Raw genomic sequence first — 24,236 nt, 5'->3', positions numbered from 1 at the left:
CCCTCTTTTCGGTGTGCATAACAAAGGATCCTTATGTATTTACAAATGGTTTGATTCTTTCTGGTAAATATTAATAACTGATCATTTTCGAAATATGATACTCTTCTTAGGTTCTTATCAGTGCATAATGATAAGATCCTTTTGCTTATCTCTGTGCAAAATTGTTTAATCTCAAGTATATATGCTAATGTGCTCAAAGTTGTGTATGCATTATTTCAAACGAAGCTTTTTCTTTTTAGAACTGCACATTTATAAATAGATGGTTCTTCATTTTTTTTCTTATACAAAAATATTTAATCAATAAGATTCATTTAGTCTCTTATTCTTCTCCAAAAATTAAATTCATTATCATAGCTTCTTTTTCCTTTGCAACTTTATGACCCCATATGTTGGGCCCCTGCTTAGCACCGGGCATGGTTCATCTAGTACTATTTATACATGATCAAAATAATTTTTTTATGTATATATAGTACATATCGAATCTTTAAGTCTATTTTTTCAAATTTTAAACTCCTAACTAAAAATTCTAGTTCCGCTAAGGCATATGCGTGTATCCCACCGAGCAAAACTTTTTGAAGGATGATAATGATGAGGAGGAGACAGCATTCTTTTATCTAAAATTTGCCAAATCGATTACAAATTGACTAATTTGAAATATTGGATACAATTTAAATAGCACGATGAAACCTGACTAACAGCCTAACAGGTGCAATTCTTACCATTAAAAAATGAGACGGCCCACGTATAGTTCAATAGGTTCTGCCCACGAGGAGGCGGCCCATGTGCTTATGGGCTCATGAAATTCGATACCACGCCATTATAATGGGAGCTTGTGTTTTTGAATAACCCTGGTCCCTGGCGCTTCTTGCCCTAAACCCCTACTATCTTCAATTTCTTCAGCACAATGAAGCTCTTCATGTTCATGCGACATCTTCAAAAAAGAAAAATCTCTTTGAGTTTTTTCCCATTGAGTTTAGCCATGGATTTAACTTTAACTTTCTGTGCAGATTTTTGATGAAGGTAAACAACGAGACTGTTTCAATCCAGCTCAAAAACGGAACCGTTGTTCATGGAACCATTACAGGTCACTCTCATTATATATTTTGTGTTGCTATATTTACGTATTAGGTATGACCCCTGTAAAATCTAAAGTGAACAATCTGCACTTATGTAATTGCTGAATTGCTCACGCCAATATTTGAATTGAATAATTTGCTTGTATGAATTTGATTTTCTGGGTAGAGAAATTATTTGGAAGTGTCGCTAACTGAAAGTGTAGTTACTGGGTGGGATATGGAAATTGCTAAACTAAATTTGGTTAGTGCTATTAGTTAAGTTCATAGTAGATGGATGGTAACTGCAAGAGCTTACTTCACTCTCCTTCACTTACCATGATTCACTATATATGTCGATAAATGCATGGAATTTAGGGCAGATTAGCTATAGAAAGTATACGAGCCTCTCAATCTTTCTCCTTTCTATGTCCTTCTGAATCTGTTAGCTTCTTATCTTCTCTGATTCAGATGTATTATTTCCACTTGAGTCTTTCTTCAACTATGAAGTTCCTTTGAAATACCAATAGGAACTCATTCTCCAGTGCTAAGCTATTTCTGCCTATCATCACTGTAATTTATGTCTAGAGCATTGTAATTCCTCTATGTTAATGCTTTAATTGTACTCTGAATTGATACAAATGATATCTCTCATTCTCTTTTTTTGTGGTTCTACAATTTGGATTATAAATTATACAAAAATAGATACATCTTTCATGATTTGATATTCTGAATCATCTTTGAGCAAAATCACCTGTTATATTAAAATTGAGGAGAAAATGTTAGTATTAATATGAATCAATATAGGCAAGTTGTTTGACCAAAGAAATTAGGTTTCACAAGTTTGTTAATTATCAATTGTTATTTCTTCCTTATAATTTTTGAGATCAACAGAGAAAACTAAGATCAATATTTAGGATTTGAAGATAGACAAAGTAGTCTTCATCACAAGAATTACTCTAAACTTATAGACTCAGCTATATCAATCCAAAAAGTTCATAAGCTTTGATGTAGCAATAATTGTAACAGCGAAAATAATATATTTTTCATTCAAATTGACGAATGGAGCACCTGTAAAAGGATAGTTAATATTTAACTGACCTGCTATCATATGACAAAGTATCTTGAATTCCCACAAAAGAACAGCAGCATAAGGCAACCAATAGCAGCATGAAAAGCTTGCAAACCACGGTACTCAATGGCAGCAATAAAAGAGCGCAAAAATGACATCCCACAGCAGCAGAAGAAGTGATTTCAACCGCTTCCAGGATAACATCAAAAGTATTCTGACTGCACTTCAAAACAATAAAAAATAATGTGTTTAGAGATTGAATGGAATTCAAAGAAAATAAATACAAAGATAAGATCGTTGTTTATTTTTGTCCAATTACAAAGGTGAAATTTTAAACGATGTATTAAATAATTCAAATACTTTTTAATTCTTTTTTATGAGTGGATTTTTCCTTTCCATGCTATGATTGTGGGAGGAAGGATTACACTTGTTTGCCATGCTTGGATATTCTTTTTCCTTTGAACTAAAATGTTCAATTGTGCTCTTTCTTTCATCAGTGACATCAATTGTCATAGATGGCATTGATTTATGAATCACGTCTTGTTTCTCCAGGTAAGACAAAATGGATAATTTTTGACATTGTTTTCAATATTTTTGTGAATAGCCTTTTCATTTTAATGTTAAATATCTTGCCGCTCAATTGATTTTGCACATTTTGAAGGAATGACGTTTCTTTCTGAATCCATTAAAATTGTTTAATAATAACATCATTAATATAATAAGAAAAGAAAGAAAAAAAATAAAACTACAAAGATTATATATATTTACCATAAAAGAAGAACAACAACTATAGCATATGCAAGACTCAATAATTTTCAAATAAAAATAAAAAGTAGATTTAGAACAATTAGTGAAGAAGATAGAAACAGGGAAAGTACAAAAATCTAAAAAAGTCTTCGTGATTTTTTGGTGAAGTATATCCATAAAAAAATTGTAAAGTAATAAATTGTTTTAATTTTAGCTGTAATGATATTTAATATAGACCTACACAATCAGATAGCTAGAAAAAATTGAGTATAAATCAAAGTTTACACCCTTCAAAATATTCAGATAGTTGGAGAAGCAGAGATTTCTAAAAAAAATCAGAGTTATATTATGTCTAAGCAACTTGTGTTTTTATACTTGATTTGCTTATTTGATATTATGCTTTTGATGTTAAATAAGAAATAACGACCTCTTTTCCTATTTTATTTGGATAAAAAAGTAGACTTTGACAACTTCAAATACTATATGAAAAGTAACTCCTTGTGTCACAATCTAACCCACCGGACCGTGTGGGCACTCACTCTATGACCTAAGTAGAAGAACCCGTAATCCCTATATGAAAACATTGCGGAATTTATAACAGATTTGAACTAATTAAAGCTAGAAAATTTCAAATCAATCTATAAAAATCCAGTTTATAAAAAATAACACTTAGAATATATTATTTTGACAAGCCCCAAGAAGTTTCAGCCCAAACGGATAATTGGAGGCGTTAGGCGAGCGACATGGAAACATTCAGCTGCCTTAGGCCTAAAGAGAGGGTCTTTAGTAATTTGGACCCTCCAACTTGGGAAACAAGTCTTCAAACTTTTCAGGACTAAAGGAGAGGATACATATGCTAAATCCATAAAGTTTCAACCCAAATGGACAATTGGAGACGTTAGTCGAGCGACTTGGAAAATGATAACACTCTCCAAAGCTCTTACTGAGGTCCCTTCTTTATTGCTAGTCTGTGTACATTATTTTTTGTTTGGGCTTGTTTGTTGTATTATTGCAGGTGTCTGGAGTAATATATTAGCATTCTTCAACAACAAATACATAGACAAGAGCACAAAAACAACTTCCAAACACCCTGCAACCTCTAAGCTTCAGCAGGGCAGCAGGTGCAGGGTGTGGAGTAGCATGTGGACTTGTCCAATGCCCCCCAAACTTTGCAGGAAGTTAGAATATATTATTTTGACAAGCCCCAAGAAGTTTCAGCCCAAACGGATAAATGGAGGCGTTAGGCGAGCGACATGGAAACATTCAGCTGCCTTAAGCCTAAAGAGAGGGTCTTTAGTAATTTGGACCCTCCAACTTGGGAAACAAGTCTTCAAACTTTGCAGGACTAAAGGAGAGGATATACATGCTAACTCCATAAAGTTTCAATTCAAATGGATAATTGGAGACGTTAGTCGAGCGGCTTGGAAAATGATAACACTCTCCAAAGCTCTTACTGAGGTCCCCTCTCTATTGATAGTCTGTGTATATTATGTTTTGTTTGGGCTTGTTTGTTGTATTATTGCAGGTGTCTGGAGCAATATATTAGCATTCTTCAACAACAAATACATAGACAAGAGCACAACAACATCTTCCAAACCCCCTGCAACCTCTAAGCCTCAGCAGGGCAGTAGGTGCAGGGTAGGGAGTAACTTGTGGACTTGTCCAAAGTCTCCCAAACTTTGCAGGATGGTAGCATATATATTTTTGATAAGGCCCAAGAAATTTCAGCCAAAACGGATAATTTTAGACGTTAGGCGAGCGAGCTTGAAACAATCAGCTGTCTTAAGCTTAAAAAGGAAGAAATTTGCTAAATGGAAGCTCCAACTTGGGAATCAAGCCTTCAAACTTTGCAAGGCTAAAGTAAAGAATATATATGCAAACCTCATGAAATTTCAGCTCAAACGGATAAGTGGAGACGTTAGTCGAGCGACATGGAAAATGCTAACAGGCTCCAAAATCCTATTTGAGATCCATTCCTCTCTACTAACCTGTATATGTCTATGCTTGTCTTTGGTTACTTGCTGTGTATTTGCAGGTTGTTGGAGACTTACACCAACATGCTTTAACATCAAAATCATAGAGGACAACATCTGCAGCAGCTCAACACCTGCAGCAGCCCAACACCTGCAACACCTGCAGCAGCTCAACACTTGTTTGCTTTGTTGCTTGTCTTTGGTTGACTTTCTTTGCTTAGAACCTATTTGGCACTGCTATGAGGGCTGCAGTAACCTTGGGCTTATATGGAGTAGCACACTCAGCTGGCCAACCACACTCTCTATTATCAACACACCCCAGCACCAACCTGCAGCAGACAAGGAACAAATCCAATCCACCTATGCCTTCTCTAATAACTCTAATAACACAACACTTGCAGCAGCTCCTTTCTTGCTGGTTCTTGTTTGTGGTGTAGATGCAGATGTCAGGATGAACTCATCAACATGTGTTTCCAACACCTACATAGAGCACAGCACAGATACAACCACCAAAACAAATACCTTCACTAAGAGGCCTACACAAGGACTATGCAGAGCAGCAACTTCCTTCTGGATTTTGTGGTTGTTTGGTTGCTTGTATTTGGCTGTTTGTCTTGTTGGTTGTGTTTGTCTATGCAGGTACCCCAGCTTCACCCCCCTCCAGGAGAATGCATTGATCTCCATGACCAGTCATTCTCAGCTTCACCAATGCAGCTGGCAGACTGCTAAAAGGACTGCAGTATCTTGGGGCTGCTTTGAGACCAACAAGCAGCCTAGGGAACCTGCAGCCACCTGCAGATTGGCAGCCTTGGATGCATTCCATCAACAGCTGCAACAGCTCCACCAACTTGCAGCAGCCAAGGAACAAATACAAGCTAATGCTACAGCAGCTTGCACACCTCTTTGGTTGAATGTATTGTTGGTCTTGTTTGGCTGTGCAGGTACAGGTCTGCAGCAACCATACATTTGGACCACCATGCAGCTACTTCCTTCCTTTCAACCTCCATAGCTGGTAATCATGATGCTGATACAAAGGCACACTTCACCTGGATTTACTTGGTACGACAAGACTAAAAGGAGCAAAGATGAAAGGAATTTCCCATCCCATGCGAGATAGAAGTTTCGTATGCTTGTTCTTCTTCAATGTAGCTATGTCTGGTACGTAGCATAGTTGAATAGGACTAGTGTAGGTTACTTTTCTTTTTTCTCATGGAAGGGGAGAGTCTCCCTCATTTATGCTTTCATAGTTGAATTGTACCGGGAGGAGTCCTCTCACAGGTTTAATGCTTTCTAGTTATAGTTAGTTTCTTTTTTGTATCGGGGATGAGTTAGCCGACCTTAATAGGTTAGCCGACTTATGAACCACCATAGGATCGGAGGTAAGGTTTATGTCCCCCTCCTTGTATTTTTATTTTGATTATTTATGTTAAGGCTTGGGGGTGTTGCTTAACCCCTGACTGTGCACGAGAGGTGGGAGCCTCGTGTAGGGTCTGTTCCCGTAAAAAAAAAAAAAAAAAAAAAAAAAAAAAAAAAAAAAAATAGGTACAAGAGCTTTTAAGAGTACAGAGTATAAATAAAATAATCAACACAACCCCCATCAATAAGAAAGGAAAAATAGGAGCTGTCAGAAGATCATCTTCGCCTTCACTTAGAAAACTCAACTGACCCTGCAATCAGAGTATGCCAAGTGGCATAGTAAGAGTAGTATCAGTACAAACAACATTTACTGGTAGGCATCATCGATCAATCTGATACCCACTGCGTAATATATGAATAGAAAAATAAGAGAGATCATAACAATTAAACTTTATAAACCAGTCCACCCATCCTGCTAGTAAACTCCTCACTCTTACACTTATGGTCTTCACCACTCTACTAACCACGACCTTACTATCAATTTTGTTTTACGAACTCGAGACCTATGGGATATGGGCCCACCATGCCACTGCTTCCCTCTTCATCCACCCATACCAGTTCACAACTTTAGTCATTCAATGGTTCCCCACAACTTGTCACTAGTCTTGACCCAATTGTCTTACAACATAAGAACCTAGCCATCTTATAACCACATTCATAATTAGCTCCGAATTCTAAGAAACCACTACTACACCACTATCTCAATTTACACATCCCAAAAAGACGACTCCCTATCAACAAGCAAACCCCAACATGTGGATATAGAATTTCACATATATCACATCAAGGCCTAACACGGTTCCATCATCTTACATACAATCCCTTATATCTAACATATCGCAATTCAACGGGTTCCTTTATAAGTCCTTTTTCCTTAGCCCTTTACATCTAACCTCACCATTACACAAAATATAGATATCATTAGGTCCTCTCATGGGACCATTCATAAACGCATACTTGGCCTTTTCAGGGGACCTAAATCAACCATATATGTGTCGGAACATGACATCCAATTTAAGAACGTGTCAGAACGTGACACCCGATTCAAGAGTGTATCGAAACGTGACACTCGATTCAATTATGTGTAGAACGTAACACCTGATCCAATTATGCAATTCAACCACAATTACCAACAATAAGCCACATTATATCACAAGAATGAGTTCATTACAAATAGGCCAACAATTGATTATTTTACATATTCAATGGCATTTTTCACATATTAGGTAGCATACTTCCCTATTGCCATACCCTTCTGCATAATATGTGAATTCTAGTAGCAACCCTTTGTCTCATTAACTATGTGTCAACATAGGAGCCCTTGTAGGCTTAGGATAATGGATACACAAATAGCCCTTAAAATTAAAGTTAAAGAAATTAATGAAGTTGACAGAGTTCTACCCGGCAAGTAGTCTCCCCTGCCAACGTAGGGGATTATGTTGGATTTCATTTAATAGCTCGCATGGTCTTAAATATCGGTTATGGTTATTTTCCCACAAAATAAATATTTTAAAGGATATCTATATGATTGATTATGCATGTATTGCATTATGTTTCATATTACATAAATGTTTTAATGTTTCTTCAATGTTCATGCATGCTTACATACTTAATACATTCAAAGTACTAACACATACTCTTTTGCCTATATGATATCACCATGTAGGTATCGGTGCTCCTCCTCGTTCTTCTTCACATGACTAGTTGATATTTTGTTTGAAGACTACTTTTGGTGAGTTCCCATGTTCTGAGAACAATACATCTTTATCTTTCTAGCCTATGATATGTTGAGATCTTTAGACACTTACTATGACATTTCTTTCTATTATGATTGAGGGTGAGCTAGGGACTTGTGCTAGCCCCATTAAATCTAAAAGTTAGAGGTATTGTTGGACATATGTAAGTTGAAGATTTACTATATTATTTCCGCTTGTTTATTTATTGTCATTACTTATGAAAGGCTAAAAGAATGCTAAGAGCCTTGTTTAAGGTTGTCACGACCTAACCCCGTAGGCCGCGACTGGGGTCCGATCTAGACCCCCCGCATATATATCTATCAGCTGTGGTCACATTGAACTGTAAATAAATAGTATCATGTAATAAAGCCCCATTGGGCGATAACATTTCATAAATCTGTAGCCCTTTTTGTATGTATCACAACATGATAGGGCACGCAAGCCGACAAGGCTGCCATAACATAATAACATACATCATATATCATGTAGACCCAGTCGAATCAAACTGACATACACAACCCACATATACATGTTTGCAGACCTCTAAACATATAAATGACAACATATGGCGGGACAGGGCCCCCGCCGTACCCCTGAATGGATAAAACAATTTTTATACATCCGTGGACAGTATCAAAAACTAGGCCCCGATACAATGGAGCCTCTTCCAGCTGAGCTGCATGGAATCCTAAGTTGACGGACTCCCAAAACCTGCATCTGTACCTGCGGGCATGAACGCAGCCCCCCGAGAAAGGGGGTCAGTACGATATATGTACTGAGTATGTAAAACATAATACAATACAACTGGAAGCATATCTGAGATAAAGAATAGGGGATAAGATATCAATTCAGAAACCTGTACCTGTACTTTGTGGATTACAAAAACATGCATGTTCGAGTCATATCATATAGCCGGCCCTTTCGGGGGTCCGATGAATCATCTCTGTAAAATCATCTCTGTAAAACCATCATGGCCCCAGTGCCATCACCACCTTATTACAACACATCATCATATATCTATACACGTATCCTGGCCCTCTATTGAGGGACTTAGGGAATAATGCAGTGAACTGTGTACGAGAACATATCCTGGCCCGGGACTCAGGGAAAGAAGTGTTACAATATACACGAGTAGAGTAGTGAGTAACTATATGCAATTTAAATCATTATCAGAGACTCGACAGAATAAAAAAGTTAAGCTTTTGTTTGAGAACCCGAGTAACGGTGTAGTCATCTCGAGTGTCCTCTAAATGCCATTATGGACTGTCTCAAAAGTAATCTCGGGGACCCTAGACATGTATTAATGTGGGGCCAAATCATTTATGGAATCAAAACACTTAATCTCGTATAGTCTTTAAGACTTGGAGCCTGTACCTTTGGTACCTTTTTAACATATACCAGTTTCTAGGGAAATAGTTTGACTACTATAGGAGTTCAATATGAAGAAGTAAATAAGAGATGTTTGAGAATAGAGTTACCCTAGAGCTCAGATCATATTCAACTTACAACTAAGACAAAGGCATGTCCAAAAGAAGAAAGAGAATAAGCTTTATGTAGTCTGTACTTTCCTTCAGGGGATTTGCATACACATATTTCGTACCCGGCCCATCATGGGGCTCGGTGAATTATTATGGCATCATAATCTCATTTTTGTATCAAATACGTGTCAAGGAAAATGAGAGATAGCTTTTTACACACTACTGTTTAACACGTAGAAACCTTACTAGGCAATACTCAATCCTTACAGAAATTCCAAAACTAAGCAGTGGATAGGGGTTATGAGGCGTAATTGGAATCCTGGGAATGGAATTATCCCCATAGTCCACACACAATTCACTTAAGGCCAACACTTGCCAAAAGGAAAGAAAGATATCTTTACGAACTTATACCAAAACATGCCAAGAGAAAGCTTTACATACCTTGTCTGAATTATTCCTTATCCTGCTTGCCTCGCCGTCCTTTGAACCTATTCAACATGAAAGTAATATAAATATCAACCCCTCTTAACTTTACAGCATCTTAGGTTACACCTTAGTATCAATGAAATCTATTTCCTTAGTCGTTTCCCCGACTAGTTTTGTTATTTGCTAAGGCGTCGACGAAAATTGGGCAGCACCTCCCCTGTAATGTGCCCTATCCAAATTTCCAATTAGGTCCCTAAGACCTACAGCCAACCAACAACAACAACCTGCAACAATTCATACCAACAATATACAACATAAACTCCAAACGACTTATTCAAAAATACGATATCAAAATAGGGCGTCTAGCCTTTATTTTGTGACGCCTTTAGTTATACGTAACGAGGGGTCATGTGGCTTCAACCAGCAGTACCCTAACCCAAATTAGGACATATTCAGGCCCTGCAACAACAAGCCACACCCCTGCAGAGCAACTCACAAGAACGACACTTTATTTCGATGACAATTCACTTCTAGCGACTCCAATTTAGTTTATTTCGAACGTCGAGCATTTCTACGACATTCTTAAACTTCCAGCAGCATACAAGGGGTGTAATACACCATATAACAATACCATAAACTCCAATTTAAAAAGGAAAGGCCTTACCTTACGTTAAACTTGTCAAACTTGCCAAAACTATCCAAAATGTGAAATCTGGACAGCTTACTGTTTTACCTTGTCGCTTCATTTCGAAGTTGTAATGGAGGGAAACAGGATTTACGTCCTTCATGAAAGTTATAGACATATGTCTTAGGGTCGCAAACAATTTCGAATCATCCCTACATCATTTTTGTACAAAAATATATGACCAAAATACTTACAGCTGTCCGTGTAGAATTTCCAAAACCAAATCTGAGCAGTACCTCCTCTACACTTCATCACCGTTTTTCGAGATGCTACAAGTACAACTGGATTTTGGAGTCTGAATGAAAGTTATAGATCCATGAAATACCTTTCCAAAACATATTAAATCACTCGAAACGAATCTGTACACAGGAAGTTATACTAATATTACTAACGACAGTCCCTTCCAAAAACGGGTTTGTTAATTAGTTCTTAACATTTTCTCCTTCAACTTTCTCTTATTTCTTTCCAAGTGTAAACTGCAACCATGGTTCCGTAGGCATCATAATATACATATATACACCTCCACGTAATTGAGGAACACCGTAGATAATTAATTCACGGAGGAAAAATTGAAGAACTTACCTTTAATTCCTCAAAATTGTGGCTGCCTTGTTCCTTGTGTTCTTCACATTTTTTTCCTTTCTTTTGGCTGTGGATTTGGATGAAACAATGTGACTAAGAGTCACTTAACACATATATATATTCACCTTTTTAGAAGGTGACACGTGGCAGCCTCCTAGGGTGCCACCTCAACTTATTCGGCCAATCACATGCTGCCATGTGGCAGTGGGGTCCATCCCAAGTAGGTGAGTCACCTGCCTGCTTGTCACCTGCTTGCTTGACTTTCGTAAGTTTAGAAACTAGTTTTTGCTCCCTCTCGTAGGTTCGTAATCTCGTCTTATTTTAAGAGCCTATGTAACCCATGCTACCCAAGCTTGGTACGTACTCCAATAGCTTAAGTCTGTAAGACTTCCAAGTTAGTAGCTTACGTAGATAAATCGAGTCCTACGACCCATTACTTGGCCTCCAATTCCTTCCGGACTCTTATGATTTCATCTCCAACCTTCTTTGGTATGGGGTATCACATTCTCCCTTCCTTAGATCCGTTTGATAGTGTCGTAACTTAAGTGGCTCACATACTAGCTTCTAAGTAACTTAAGGGACATTCCGAGTTCAAAGATGTGAGGTGTAACATCCTTCCCCCCTTTAGAACATTCGTCCCCGAATGTTAAATGCAACCTTCTGTAAGACTTTATATAAATTATAGAGGGGTTCCTTTCCCTTATGCCATCACATATATTCCCATTTATATTATTAACATACGAGTGCTCAAGAGTTGGAGTTATCTGTAGACATCGGTTACAGGTGCAAATACTTGTATTCCATGTTCTCTTCAATTCCCCGATCATCCTCTTTCTGGTTTTGGTTTTTTTCCACTGTAACTTGACGGAAGACACGTCCTCAGTTCGCAACCTTCTAATTTGCCAATCCAAGATGGCAATAAGTTTCTCCTCGTAGGATAACTCTTCCATCTCATGGACTTCATTTATGGAATATACCCTGGGTGACTTGTCAGTATCTAATGGACTGGGCGTATAGTTTCCAACTGAGGTGGTAAGCTTAACTTACCAGCCACGTTGCCCACCTTATGAGTAACTTGATACTGTCTAACGTATTCTGGGTCAAGTTCCTTTTCTAGGTGACCCTATGTTGAACATCCAATCATCAACTTGAACTTTGTATGTCGATGTCGATTATCTGTATATCATTCCTGCCGACTCTGGGTTGTCATTCAATAGTTTGTTTAGTCCTGTTTGGCCTACCAGCTTAGTCTTTTCCCCATCAGGGGGACCTATAGGCGCTTCCTTACAACATCTTTTAGGGGGTCATTTGGATACTGAAATGGTAGCCCTTCTCGTAGGCAAACCTAATAATTGATGGACGATAGTCCTAGCTACACTTAAAGCCAACCTCATAAGCTCGTAATATATTTTCTAGCAGTTGATAGTATGCTCAGTCTATTCAGAAGCTCGAGGTAAATGCGGTATGAAGGTCTGTCTGTGCTCCCGACCTCTTCTTTATTCTGGAGATCCATCAGCGTAGGAGTTCCTCTCAGCTGTGTCGAAAGTGCTTCACTGTTCTGGAGCCTAAATTTTGATGCTGGTCACTTAATGTATATATTTGTACATTCAGGGGTACGACGGGGGTCTTGTCCCACCATATGTTGCTGTTACTATTCTTAGAGGTCTGTAGATATATGTATATGTGGGTTGTTTGTGAGTTAGTTTCGATGTTGCCTATTCGATATGTTGTAAATGTTTTTGTTATAGTAGCCTTGTCGGCTCGCGTGCCCTTTCATGATATGATACAAATGAAAGAGGCTACATGTACATGAAAAAGTTTGAAACTATTGGGGTTTTTGTATATAGTATCACATCACACACGGTTCAACTTAAGTGTAGTTGATAAATACGCATGAGAGGGTCCAGGTCGGAACCCAGTTGCGGCCTACGGGGTTGGATCGTGACAAAGGTACTTTCGTGTTCCTCATTCACCATGTCACATCTAGGCCCTAGGCTTGGATCGTGACACACACATACTTGGCCCTTTAATGGGAAACAAATCAGCCATATATATGTTAGAACGTGACACTCGATCTAAGAGAGTGTCGAAACGTGACACCCAATCCAAGAGTATGTCGAAACGTGACACCCTATCCAATTATATGTCGAAACATGACACCCAATCCAATTATGCAACGCAATCACAATTAGCAACAATAAGCCACATTATATCACAAGAATGAGTTCACCACAAACAGGCCAACAACTGATCATTTTACATATTCAATGGCATATTTCACATTTTAGGTAGCATACTTCCGTATTCATATACCCTCCTGCATAGGCAATTGACAAGTACATGAAACATATACTAGAAACAAACCATCATCTAGGTTACTAACCCCTAAGGTTTATCACAAGCATCCACATAGTTTATACCCAAGTACATACGACTATGCTAATTACAATTTCTCCTGTCTAAGTACGATAATATCACAGTCAAATCCTCCCTAAATTATTACATAACTTTCTTACCCAGGTCACTTCAAGTAAGACCACAAATGTTACCCAAATTTCTGCCTATGACCCGTGACTCATAACTTAGCTATACGATTCCTAATTAAATTTCCTTCTAAACTACACAATGGGTGTAGATTAACTACTCAGATAAGATAAGCCTAGCCTACCTGGGCACCCAAGAAGTACTGGTGAGATAGCATGGCTCCCACCCTTGGTTCCAAATATCTGACGGGTAAGAATGGTTTAAATTCCATCGATTTGAACCCTTTCAGTGCTGAGATTCCTTCCCCTCTTCTTCCCAAGTCTGGAGCAGCCTTTGGAGGGATTCTGCAGTAACCCTCGCCTCCAAGGCCCTTGGTAGAAGTGTGAAAAATAAAAAAATCACGATCTCCCGCTCTGGCGGCCGCATTTTCACTCTGATGGCACCGCTATGGTGGGACCCAGTTGAGAAATTTTCTTCTAATCTTAATTAACGATGATTCAAGTTGTTACAATAGATACCAATTTACCCTTCATTCGTCCCGAAATGATACATGAGAAGTATAGTAATTCGTAAACTAGAGTATTAACTAAAACAAGAAAGCAAAAATGGAAATTAATTAAAAAACTAAACAAGAATTAAAAGATATGGGTTTGACACGATCCAAATAACAACAAATGGGTTAATAGTTGAACCAAATGCCTTTACTTGAGAAACTAATCAAGCTTTAGAATCGGATCCTGATCGCTTCGTGAATAATGCTAGACAACAATTAGTAATAGTACTAACCGCCTTCTAAAGAATACCAAAAAGAAACCAAAGATATCAAACAAGAAGTTATCTTACTACCTTGAACTATGAACTAGTTAGGTTGAAAGATAAATTCAAAAGCAATTTGCCACAAATGTTTAAAAGAACTCTCAATATATTATTCTTCCAAATCTACCTTTTAAAGTAACAAAACTCCCCTTTATATAGTAGTAAGAAGGGGTTGTTCAAGATAAAAAAATAATTAAAAAAATGGCATTTTATAGAGTTCTAGATGGCTGCCACACACATGACACATAATGTCAAAATAGAAGAAAAATATGACACCTCTTAAAGTCTTAGTGGGCTGCCCACATATATGACTTATAATGTCAAAATATAAGAAAAAAATGACACATCCTAAAGTCCAAGAAGGCTGCCCACACACATAGGTACCTAAGATCAACCTAGAAGAAAAATGATATTAAATGCTAGTTCTAGAAACTAGTTAAAAGACTAAGTGCTGAAATTTTCTCTTCATTTGTGGGCTGATTTGGGCCATATTTCCTCTCATCTTGGATTTTAATTTGGGCCTAGTTTGCATGAAATTGGGCCCTAATATTCATCCTCTTGGACTTGAATTTGAGCCACCAAATAGTTGTAACATTTGGACAATTCATTTTTCTTGGGCTTTAGCTCTTCTTCCCCAACAAAATACTTTTTAATTGCTAATTCTAGCCCATCAAGGTTGTTTTGAAATTTTCTTATTTGAGATCTTGTCATGGGGCATTTTGGAAACTCCAAAGTTTCCTTAAATATTGTTGAGCTTCCATCGATGCTATCATTCTCCTTTTCTTCAAGAAAATTCGTCCTCGAATTTAATCCTGCATCAAATAAAGAAAGATCAGAATATTAAAGGTAGCACTAACTTGATATTCACTAGGAAGATCAAGTTTGTAAGCATTGTCTTCAATCCTTTCAAGGAATTCGAATGGACCATCTCCTCTTGGGTCTAATTTGAATTTTCTTTTAGTAGAAAATCTTTCCTTCCTAAAGTGTACCCATACTAGATCTCCAGACTTTAAAATAACACATTTCCCCCCTTATTTCTCCTCAAGGCAGTTTGTTCATTATTCCTTTCAGTTGCAAGTCTTGTTTGTTCATGTATCTTCTTTATCATTTCAGCCTTTTTCCTACCATCAAGATTAATAATATCATTAGTTGGCAAAGGCAACAAATCAAGGGGAGTGAGGGGGTTAAGATATGACAAGCTTGCATAGGAATCACATCACAAATGGTATCATCCTCATACCTACTAATATTGAATGAAATCATGCATTGTTTGTTGACTTTCAGTTCACCACTATCATTTAACCATTGGAGTCTATAAGGTTTAGGGTGTTTCATGCACGCAAGCCCTAACATATCTACCAAATTTGAACTCACCACATTTGTACAACTACCACTGCCAATAATCAAAGAACAAGTTCTCCCCTTTATCCCACACCTAGTATGGAATATATTCTCCCTTTGTTCTTCATTATTGATTCCAAAATTGATAGACCTAAGCCTCCTAACAGCAACCAAACCATCATTAAAGGGAAATTTTATATTATCTACACTCTCATTTTCTTCCTTTTTCTCACTTTTTTCACTCTCAGATCTTGTGTTAAGAACCCTCCTAGATACCCCAATAAAATCATCATTAGGTAATTCTACATCATCTTCACTCATACGTCCCTCTTCTTTTTCTTCCTCACTTTTTTCACTCTCATAGTTTCCATCTTCTCTCATGATAATGTTGCTCCTAGTTGGGCATTCATGCATCATATGCCCTCTTCCGTGACATTTATGACATTGAATGGAACTAGAAGACTTATAAACCTTAGGGAAAAAAGATTTACCTCCCTATTTTTCATCCACTTTACCTTTGCCCTTGACTTCCTGGGGTTTAGAAGCCACTTCTTCTTTTGATCATGATTTCTTAGAGATGGTGTTATATCTACTCTTCCATGATCTTACAGTTAAATCTACCAACTCATCTAAAGTTACATATGATTGTATTTCTACTACATCAGTTGTTTGTCTATTTAGACCATTAAGAAATTTAGCCATAGTAGCTTCTTCTTCCTTGCAATTGGCTTTAATCATAGCCATATCTATGGACTTAAAGTATTCATCAACAGTCATGGCTCCTTTCTCCAATGATTGAAGACGCCGTTGTAGATCTCTTTGAAAATAAAAAGGCACAAACCTCTTCTTCATGACCCTCTTCATCTCGGCCCAAGTTGCAATGGGTGGTTCTCCATGTTGTTGTCTATCCCTTGTAAGTTTTTTCCACCAAATAGAAGCATAGTCAGAAAATTCAACAACAACAAGCCTAACCTTCTAAATAATTATGACAATCAAAAATAGCCTCAACTCTTCGATCCCAATCAAGGTACAAATCTGGATCTCTTGTTCGCTTGAATGATGATATCTTCATCTTTATGCTATTAATGTTGTCATCTTCCAAATTACCTCGTTGTCCCCTCCTATATCTCCCTATCCTATCTATATTGACATCAAAATCATCAACAAAATCATATATATAATTTTCTTGATTTACAACAGCGGCATAAGGTGCATTTCTCCTATGATGATTCCTAGGATTATTTTGAGGTGGTACAACATGTTGATTCCTCCTAAGTTCAGCTATTGTTTCATTTTGTTCAGTAATTGCATCCTTTATATTTTGAAACTGCAAGTTCCATCTTTCAAATTATTGGTGCATGGCTTTCATTTCTTGCTCGGATCTTGGCCTCTTGTAAATCCTTTTGTTCATCATTACTACATGCATTAGACATTTGTTTTTTTAAAAATAGTGTATCACTCAAACTTTGACTTTTTTTCTTACTTGTTCTCACCCACTCTTGCATTTTTCCTCTCAAATTATCTTTGGAAAATTACTTTATGAATTTATAGTTAAACTCAACTTGTATCAAGTCCTTATTAGTAAGATAAGGATTTTTTATTTTATTTTTTGGCACAACAAGAAAAAATAAATGAAGAACCAACCCTAGAAAGAATAGAATTTAGTTTGGAATAGACTCGAACATAAAGAAAAGATTTTTAGAATAAGATAAAGATCTAGGATCCCCTCTTCTTATGTTTTATCAAAACCTTGTTTTTTTTAAAAAAATATTTAGATGAAGAAAATTTCTTGAAGAGTAACTACTTTTTTTCTTTAGCGGTACAATTCACTGTTATAGAGATTTTTTTAATTTTTTTAATTTTTTTTTCTTCAAGAAGTTTTCAAGATTATCAATAACGGAATCTTGATAGAACCGCTTTGATACCACTTGATAACACTAAGGATGGTAATCTGAAATAAACTAGAGTATTAACTAAAACAAGTGTGGAAACAAAAAAGGAAACTAATCAAAGAAACTAAATACAAATTAAAAGATGTGAGTTTGACACGATTCAAGTAACAACAAATTGGTTAATAATTGAACCAAATGTCTTTACTTGAGAAACTAATAAAGTTTTAGAATCGGATCCTGACTGTTTCGTGAGTAATGCTAGTCAATAGTTAGTAAGAGTACTAACCTCCTTCTAAAGAATAACAAGAAGACACCAAAGATATCAAACAAGAAGTTATCTTACTACCTTGAACTATGAACTAGTTAGGTTGAAAGATAAATTCAAAAGCAATTTGCCACAAAGGTTCAAAAGAACTCTCAATTTATTATTCTTCCAAATCTACCTTTTAAAGTAGAAAAGCTCCCCTTTATATAATAGTAAGAAGGGGTTGTTCAAGGTAAAACAAAATTAAAAAAATGGCATTTTCTAAAGTCCTAGATGTCTGCCCACACACACGACACCTCCTAAAGTCTTAGTGGGCTGCCCACATATATGACTTATAATGTTAAAATATAAGAAAACAATGAAAGCTCCTAAAGTCCAAGAAGGCTTCCCACACACATAGTACCATAAGGTCAACATAGAAGAAAAATAATATTAAATGCTAGTTCTAGAAACTAGTTAAAAGACTAAGTAAGTCCTGAAATTTTCTCCTCATTTGTGGGCTGATTTGGGCCATATTTTCTCTTATCTTGGATTTTAATTTGGGCCTAGTTTGCACGAAATTGGGCCCTAATATTCATCCTCTTGGACTTGAATTTTGTCCATCAAATAGTGGTAGCATTTGGACAATTCATTTTTCTTGGGCTTTAACTCTTCTTCCCCAATAAAACACTTTTAATTGTTAATTCTAGCCCATCAAGGTTGTCTTGAAATTTTCTTATTTGGGATCTTGTCATGGGGCCTTTTGAAAACTCCAAAACTTCCTTAAATATTGTGAGCTTTCATTGATGCTCTCAGAAACAGACTAGTTAGGGCTCGGTTGAAAGAACGACTATGGTCCATGGTCTAGTGGAAAATTTGTGTACTTTGAATTAAGGTGCAAATGAAGTACCTTGACTACACGCCCGACAAGGATTACTTAGAGAGAAATTGACCCACTTTTCAACCGCACTGCCCTACCCCATCCTGCTCTGGCAGAATTCTTTCTACTGGAGCAGGGATCCTAGCGCTCTGGCGGGATGTCGCGACTAGTAAAGGGTGGGGAGAATAATGGTTTCTCCCCATTCTTCATATTCCCTCACTCAAACGTTCCTAAAACACTCTCAAATTACTCACTCCAATCTTCTACTCTACAGTAAGAATCTTGTCCATAACTTTAAATTAATGCTACTATTTACATTCTAATGATAACATGCTAAGAATCAGTAGAATCAAAGGCTCATAGGGTATTTTTAAACCCTTTTTGAAATACATTGCTTACGTTGGTAGATTAACGTAGCATGGACCCTCTCCTTACGTCCACAGTGTCTTCACGACGGCTTGGGCGTAAGGTTCAACAATGAATTCCACCCAAATTGGTCTAGATTATGAGGGGCGAAGTTGAAAGGTTATTTTTGGTCCAAACCTTGATTATGCCAACTATTTGGAGTTTTTGAACTAGTTTCCTTTGTTAATAAGGGTGTTACGACACTTAGGAGTACTGATATGCAAAAATTTTAAAGAAATACATGATTTGGGGGGTGGGGAGGCACCATGAACACACTTGGTATTCTTCCTAAATAAACCCTGATCTGGCGGCCTTCATCCCACTCTGGAAGGATTTCACCAGGCAGTGGCCTCGTCTTTGGGGCCTTTTCCTCCCCCTCTCCCCCTAACCTCTGTATTTACACTTATGCTATGGAATTCTAACTAAAATTTCATGAAAGTTGTAGGTACAACACTATGGCTCCTAAAGACGACGCAAACCTCCCCTTCGTCTGATTCCCCGATGCCGCCACCCGAGAGAGGCATCACGACTATCAGAAGAATAAGTTTCTACGCAAGAGAGGGTTCTACATGCTGGGAGTGGCAGACAAAATAGCTACCTTCTATGCTAGGCTACATGAGTTCAAGTTGGGTGAGGGAATTCTATGCCATCCTCCCCACAGTACGTTGGGATGATTCCACCCCACTATCCATATCCAAGGAATAAATATCCCACTAGTCCCCACTACATTAATGTTGTACTAGAGATTCCTGACGCCTCCAATGCTGACTACGAGGCTAAGTTGAGGGAGATAGATATAGAGTGGCTACAGGACACTTTAGAGGCCTCAGAGCGCTAGAACAGGGTCTATTGGCCTAATACAAAGGGCATCTCTAACACTGACTAGTCAAACGATACTAAGAGGTGGATACACCTGGTGGCCAGGAGGATCCGCCCTTCCAGCAACCACACAGATGTGACTTTCCCATGGGCTCTAATTGTGGCTTGCTCCATTCAAGGGATATGCCTAAATGTGGGGGCCCAAATCGTGTCAGAATGGAAGATGTTCTATCGGGGCATCAAGAAGGCATTCTTCCTACCAGGTATGATTTCTGCTATGTGCAAAATGGCCGAGGTTCCGCTTCTAGACTCTGACAAGGTACTCTTTATAGATCCCCTTTTTCACCCCTTACTTATCAAGCAGACCTCTTCTTGGGGACAAAATAAGGGGAAGACAAATAGGACAAAGAGCAATCGGGTAGCAATAGTAGAGGATTAGGATGTTGCCCCTCCCACTCAGTCACATCCACTGCTTGAACCTCACTTGGAGGACGACTTAGCTACGGTTCGGAGGCGACTAGGAGGATGTTTTGCCCAGACCCCTACTCCAGTGCCACTACTTGTGTAGGTAGAGATGCTCCGTCGTCAGCTACAGTAGGAGAGAAGAAAGATCATAGCGAGAGATCGCCTCATGATGAGGATGTGGAAGACAATTAAGGTCATCTACTCTTACGTCGCTCCCCAGAGAGAGCTTCCCACCCAGTAGCTGGAGACTTTCGTGAGTTTAACTTTCTGAATGAGGCCTGGACAGGAGAGTACCCTCCAGAGAAATTAGATTCAGATGATGACACTCTCCCTCCTTCCCATTAGACTTGTTATTTTATTGGTTTTCCCTGTTTGGGCATGCAACAAACAATTTATTGCTTTCTTTACGGCTTTCCTTTATTTTTGTAAGCACCTGGATGCTAATATTTCCTAAACATTGTCGTATATAAATACGTCTATCTGTTTACAGTCTTTTCTACCTTGTTTGGACACTACATTGACCTCACAGTTGGTCATTAAAGTTTCGGAGTTCATTTCAAAAGTAGGGGAAAAACAGGGGACCTGCCTTGGAGTTTCTGTCTTGCGATATCCCGCTGGGGCGGGAATCGCCGAGATAAAATCTCAGTGAATTTTATTCTAGTGTATTTTCCTGTCCCATATCCCTCTTAGAACCTTCCACGTTAAAACATAGCCCATTAGTCTCCTTTTTACAAGAAATTAGCACGAACCATCCTAGAGTTGAACCCAACACTACACCTTAGGAAATTTCCTTTCCCATATACCTTAGTTTAACGAGTATGCCCACCGCAAGGATCCATCCAAGACACAACAACAACAACAACAACAACCCAGTGAAATCCCACACCGTGGGGTTTAGGGAGGGTAGAGTGTACGCAGACCTTACTTCTACCAAGGTAGGACGACTGTTTCCAAGAGATCCTTGGCTCAATAAAAGCATAAAAGCTTAAAAAGGGTCAGATAATGTTAAGAAATTCAAAGCGATATAGGAAAATAAATAACGGATTCGTCCAATACACATCAAGATAATAAAAGCACAGTCTAAAACAACTAGTAACATTGAGTTCTTATTAACTAGTTCTCGCAATTAAAAACTGTTAAAACATATAACACAAATTGGCAACACATTGTTTTAGCCCAATTATGAATATATTAAGAGAGTATTTCATAACTACCTTTATGCTAATGTGCCACAATAGCTCTTTTTGTCACATGGTTCTCAACTAGTTTCGATCGCTCCAAAACCAGAGTTCCTCTACAGTCCCATGTAATATTTCCCCTTACCATTTCTACCAATGATAACTCCATGCACCACTTACAAGTTGTATTCCATCAAATGATATATCATTTAACACGTACGTTCATTAATCCCTTTTGTGTTTTATCATTAGACTACTGTACGAAATCAAGTTATGACTCATTTCCGACAACAAGTACAAATTACTAGCAAATATATCCCACATAATTTCAGCAAGCAGACAAAGGTACTTCACACTTTTAACTCTGGAATTTTTTATGCACATAATCACAATTTCAGTTACATCACTCAAGCAAGTTCAAAAGTATCAACTCAATTCGCTTCATGGATTAACATTAGTTGATCATCTATGCATTTACACAGCCTCTAAGGCAAGATATCAATTGGAACCTTCTCGGTTCCAATTTTCTTTGCTTGCGTCCCTTCAGCCATATCAACAACATGCAGTTATTTCGTTGAGATACCAATTAGAATCAACCCATACCAAAAGCGACAGACCGCACTGTAATGCATTATCCTTAATCTTTTTAGAAAATCCGAGTTTGGAATATTGATCAAGGGGTCAAGTCCTATAGGAAAATAGTTTTGATGGAATTTTAGGACCCGTAGATCAAAAAATATATTTCTCAAGAAACTGCGCAAACCACTAAGGTTTGCGACATGTCCGCATCGCGGACTTTCTTGCCTCCGCGTCGCGGACCTGGTAGTGTGTTTATGGCCAAATTTAGTTTTTAGTAAAGGCACTTTAGACTTTTTCCTAAATTATTAGTTAATGAACATAGACATTTTTAGGACCTAATTCAACTTTATAAATTAACCTAAACCTCTAATTCTATTCATTCTTCTACAATTCACCTACTCAAATATTTCTCTCTCTACAAAAGACTTTCAAGGACTCCATTGAAGACATCAAGTAAATTCACTGAAGCTCTCCATCAAAACTCTCAAGTTTTTCCAAATTCGTTGGTATTCTCACCTAGGGTATGTGGGTATTGATGCATTAATTCTTTCATCCGTGAAGCCCAATCAATTTCTCATGGTTTTCTATCAAATTAGAGTTTGGTATATTATGGATTTTATGATCTCTATTCCGATTTCTTGAATTTTGATTCAAAGTATGATCGTGAATCTATTTTGATATAAATTGATGGTTATTGCATTAAATTAAAGAGTTTCCATGAATTCTCCTATTTTGATTTTTAGGGTTCATTATGTAAAAATGAGTATTTTCAATTATACTTTCTGATGATATTATCTATATGAATTATATATGGGCTGATATAAAGTTAATGATCATGTATGTTTTCAAGTCAATTGATCATGCATTCATGTCTTAACCTAATTTTAAGTATAAGCTATGATTATGAATTTCTAAGTATGAATTATGTCTATATATGTATGATTGTAATGATGAAAGGACAATTCTCATATTACAAGTATGTTATAAAAATGAGTTACTCTATGATTTCAAACCTATGATCATGACTATGATATATGAAACTATGATTTCTATACTATGTATGTATTCCGTGGGATTTGACTTAGTACCGAGTGGACTTGAGGTGGGGGCCCTACCAAAAGCACTAGTAGCATCCTCATATCTCTTGAACTACGTGCCACCGTAGGAATAAAGGAATTAAAGGTGAATACCCAATCTCTAAGAGGTGAGTACCCGAAATATCAAGGCTTGTAGGTGAGTACTTGAGTCTAAAAACTAGGGGTGAGTACCTGATTCACATAACCGCTTAGTGGATCCACTTAGGCATGTAGGAGTCTACCTTGGCAAGTAGTCTCCCCCTTTCCTCCGATGTAGAGGTAACATTAGGATTCCATGGTATAGATCTTATAGTCTTATTGTAGGTTATGGTTCCTATCCCACATATGTATGGTCCTTTTCATTTTCTAAATGACTAATCCTATCTTTTTCTTTATATGATACTCTTATGGTTTATTATGCATTGATCCTTCTTAAAGACTACTTATGATTTTTACTACTTCTCCTATCATGCTATTTAAAATGGTCATTTGTACAAATATGATTTTCTATGTGTTGCATTTCCTACATACTTAGTACATTTCAATTTACTAATGCATACTTTTTGCCTATATTGTCTTATAATGTAGGGGTTGAGGTTGAAGATCATATTTGTCCATGTGGCTAGTTAAGCTTTTCTATCCGGCAGTATTTGTGGTGAGTCCTTATTTATCGGGGACTAGTCATCGAGTTGGTTATTGTTTCAAAGACTTTTGTTATGTTTCATATTGAGGATGAGTTATGGATATGTCTTAGTACTCGCCCATACTCATATGTAGAGCCATCTAGTTGGACAAATGTTTTGAGTCTATGTTGTCATGTGACATTCCTCAATTTTTATTTATGGTTTAGACTCTCTTATGATATTTCTGCATTTACTTTATCTTATGTA

General features: G+C 37.4%; 1 long non-coding RNA gene across 1 annotated transcript; it reads left to right on the top strand.

The window, feature by feature from the left end:
* The first annotated feature begins 738 nt into the window (after positions 1–738).
* Positions 739–24,188, top strand: LOC129901535 (uncharacterized). Its single transcript, XR_008769855.1, has 3 exons — positions 739–1,084; positions 7,927–7,992; positions 23,935–24,188. It is a non-coding gene; the product is annotated as an uncharacterized LOC129901535 (long non-coding RNA).
* Positions 24,189–24,236: the final 48 nt, after the last annotated feature.

This window comes from Solanum dulcamara, chromosome 8 (assembly GCF_947179165.1).
Source record: "Solanum dulcamara chromosome 8, daSolDulc1.2, whole genome shotgun sequence".
NCBI lineage: Eukaryota > Viridiplantae > Streptophyta > Magnoliopsida > Solanales > Solanaceae > Solanum > Solanum dulcamara.
This window is presented reverse-complemented; position numbering and strand designations above follow the sequence as displayed.